Below are 4,105 nucleotides of genomic sequence, written 5' to 3'. Positions count from 1 at the left end.
CTTGTGTAGCATAGAAGTAGCTCCCTTGCGTGACTAATTTGGTTTGAGTAACCTTGTTAGTCACATTGCTTAGTTTGTGTAGCTAAGTAATTTGCACACTCTAATTTGGTATTAGTTGCCTTGTTATTGAGCATTGCTAGTGAGCTTAGGTGGCTTTGTGCTTTTGCTTACTAGATTGTGTAGGAGCTCCCTCGGTTGTGTGAAGTACTAGTTGCATAGGTTTGTGTGACCTTGCTACTAGATTGATTAGGTGAGCTCTAGCTAGCCTAGCACCTTTGTTGCCTAATTAGGATCTTTATAAGATGCTTATAAACTTAGATAGAGGGGTGTAGTCTTGGCATGACCGATGGTTTTAATTCCGCATATGTTTCAGTTAACTGACATGTTTATTTTTTAGAAAGGACTATTTACTCCCCTCTAGTCCGCCATCTCGACCCTACAGCATCGTAGCCCACCAACGGGAGTTCGATCTCAAGTTGTTTGTAGTAACAGAACAACGAAACGGTATACCTGCCCTTCCCACATAACAAAGAAGGGGAGAGCGTGTGCTCACATCCATGCCACCATCCCCTAGCGTGCCTCCTCCACCGGCCCTCGGCACACCCCTCTGCAATCTGAGAATGATGCAAGGCAAAGACGATAGGGATACACCATGGCGAGGCAGCAGAAGGCGAGGAGGGAGATGCAACACCCGATCTACTTTTGAAACATGCAGATGCAACACTTGTAATATACATATCAACACAGATAGAACACTTAAAATATGCATATGAAACACTTGCAAAAATACCTAAAAACACTTGAAACCATTGCAAACATACGCAACATCCAGATAAAACATTTACAACATATGTGTGAAACACAAGCAATATCCAGATAAACACTCTTACAACATACTCCCTCCATTCCAAATTATAAGTAGCTTTGACTTTTTTGGTACATCCATTTTTCTATGCATTTAGATATAATAATATGTCTAGATACATAGCAAAATGAATGAACCAAAAAAGTCAAAGCGACTTATAATTTGGAACGGAGGGAGTACATCTGAAAAACAGATGAAACATTGGGAACAAATGTTTGCAACATACGTGTATAACCATTGTAACATATGCAACATCCTGGTCCACTTTTACAACATCCATATGAAATACTTGCAGCATAACTCTGAGACATCTGCAACACTTGAAACAGACGCTTACAAGTGCACTTTCAAGCACAACATCTACTTGTTGCTTACGAAATGGAGGCTCGCCAACATGTGAAGTTCATCGGAGGTAGCCAAGCCGTCGCCACCATCGATCATATCAACTCTGCATACCAGCGCCATAGTTCCCACCACCACTAAATCTCTCACCGTGCAGTAGATCTGGTAAAAGGAGCAGTGAGACAGAGTGGGGTAGAGGCGCGTGATCAGGTTGGTTTGGCCTGGATTCTAATAGTTATGGAAGCACGAATGAGGGGAAACTCTAGGAACATTCTATACGAGCGGGCTTCTGAGAGTTTAGTTTAGACTAACTTCGGCCCACTAGATGAGCTGCTCGCCTATTTCGGCCCGCATAGATGGCTGGACGTGATGGCCCACGAGCACACCTCATCTCCTTCCTCCTCCCAAAACGCGCTGGCGCTGCCATCCACATGCCATCGTCGCACGGCTGCCGGGTAGGAGTATGGCCTAGGGGTTAGGGTTTTTTGGGAAGACATACACTTGCGGGGCATAGGCATACAGGGAGGTCATTGGGTGGCCGGTGGTTGGCTGTGGACGTAGTTTGTGCGTGGGCCGACTAGGTGGCAGGGCGCCGCCAGGCGTAGGAGCGTCAATATGGCGTCTCCGGCGAAGCCTGGTGAGCGCGGTGACTTTTGTGGCGGTAGAAGATGCTGGAGACAATGAATACTATGCCATCGTGCGTTGTGGCCTTGTGGGCTGCGAGGAAAGCAGAGCAGATAATGCCGTAGGGGCATAATTACTTTTGTAGCACTAGCATGGGTTGCATAACCGCCCCAGCCAGCGGCAGTGCGTTGTTGAATGCGTGGAAGAAGCCAAGACCTAGCACGGCAGCAGGCCACCGCATATGAATTTCCAAAGGTATGCGAAGTATCTCGTTTCTTCTTTCGTACTTTGTGGAGTGGTAGGGGTTGGGGGCAATTGAAGTTTGGTGTTTGGATAAGCTGTCCAAGCTGAGTCTAGTTACAGTTAGATTAGCAGCGTGGTACTGTGGACTGTGGTTACATATATTCAGTCTGATATGGCGATTATTTCTGCTAATCCTTGTATAAAATTGTCACTGAGTACTCCAGTCACACAAGAGAAGCTCGTTGATGTAGTTGAAAGGCACTTCGTCAAATGATTGATGCTTTACTAAAATCAGAATTCAAATGCTAGTAAAAACCAAATGTGTGTATGAATTAGTACTATCTCACAACTTCCTGCCCAGTACACAATTTTCTGCCAGTGTTGTTCGTCAATTTCGATGTACAAGGCTAATTTACTATCCTCATACCTATTGCATTCAAAAACAACCCAAGTCAACTACATTAGCCCTAGCAAAGCATGACTTGTTCTTGCTTAACTGCTGCAACATATGACCTTCTCATAGAGTGTAATTAAGCAGACACTTCTCTCATATTCATTCGTTCTCTTGGTATAGACACGTGGAAGAAATAACAACTTGCACGAGAGACAACAAGCATCGATGGACCTCATTTTCTATGCCCACCATTGCTTGAATAAAGCCTTTGCATTCTTCTTGGTGACAAGCATCAATGATACGTAACATCTGATCTGGAAAGTTTCTCTCTACAAAGCGAACAATGTTGAGTTCACCCTCAAACATAGAGTCGGTTGGTCGTTTGCCTATTAGCATCTCTAAAAGTACTATTCCAAAACTGTAGACATCCCCACTGGTTGATGCATGAACACTTTGAGCATACTCTAGAAACACAGATAAAAATCATTGTTTAATATGGTGTAAAGTATGCATGTTCATGGGTATAACAGGTCAATTATTGGTACTACAGATAAAGAATATGGGAATGATCTTTACCTGGGGTGATATATCCAATAGTTCCTGTCACAGCGACTGAACTACTGGAACCAGAATACCCAAGTAGATTTGCAATGCCAAAGTCTCCTTTACATGCATTCGTATCATCATCAAGAAGGATATTAGTTGGTTTTAGATCACAGTGGATAATAGGCCTTTCACAATCATGGTGCAAATAGACCAATGCATTGGCATGTCAATAGTTATGCTTATTCCTTGAGCTAAACCCAAAAGTTTTCTAGATACACCACAATGTTTTTGATGCAACCATGTATCCAAACTCCCATTGTGCATGAACTCATATATTAGATCTTTGAAATCATAGCCTCCATTGTCCATCGTTGAGCATGAAGTTAGTATAGGAAGAAGATTCTGATGCCGAATGGTTCCCAAAGCCTCACATTCTGATATGAAACTTTTGTCTGCAAATTTCATTCCAAGGTCAAAAATAGGAAGTGAGCCTAGCTCAACTGGTTGGGTGAGAGGTGTGGCAACGCACCTAACCACCCAGGCTCAAGTCCCATTTTGGACTGAATTTGGATGCCTATTTCTCTTCTTAATGAAAAACCACCTAGTTCCTCCTAGGTTGGATCTCATTTTTTTATTCCAAGGTCAAAAACTTTAATAGCCACTTGCATTTTTGCTTGAGTTAACTTCCCTCTATATACTGAACCATAGCTTCCTCTGCCAATAAGGTTGGACATGGAGAAGTTCCCTATAGCTTGAGCTAGATCCTTGTAAGAAACTATAGGAAATTTCTTACCAAAAGAAAGAAATATTAAGTATGGCCTTCTTGATTTCTTCTTCATAAGGAGTATAACATAAACTGACATCGCAAAATGACATGAAGCCAAATATCAGAATCAGTAAGATAGTGAGACAGAATTTCAGTTCTATTCTCTGAGAAACTGGAGGGCATGCAGGCATATGGAGATCTTTCACTCCTCCACAAAGCCCCCAGTTGGCATTAAGTGAAACAGCTGTTGCGTTTGCAAATACTCCATTTATTGGTATTTCTCCTTGGAGGTGATTATAAGATAGACCCAGGTGAGTGAGAAGCT

At 42.8% G+C, this 4,105-nt stretch overlaps 1 pseudogene; it reads right to left on the bottom strand.

Moving 5' to 3' along the window:
• Nucleotides 1–2,541: 2,541 nt before the first annotated feature.
• On the bottom strand, nucleotides 2,542–3,877 carry LOC136470337 (putative receptor-like protein kinase At3g47110; annotated as a pseudogene).
• Nucleotides 3,878–4,105: the final 228 nt, after the last annotated feature.

Source organism: Miscanthus floridulus, chromosome 8 (assembly GCF_019320115.1).
Source record: "Miscanthus floridulus cultivar M001 chromosome 8, ASM1932011v1, whole genome shotgun sequence".
NCBI lineage: Eukaryota > Viridiplantae > Streptophyta > Magnoliopsida > Poales > Poaceae > Miscanthus > Miscanthus floridulus.
Note: the sequence above shows the minus strand (reverse complement) of the source record. Positions and strands in the feature narration are given on the sequence as shown.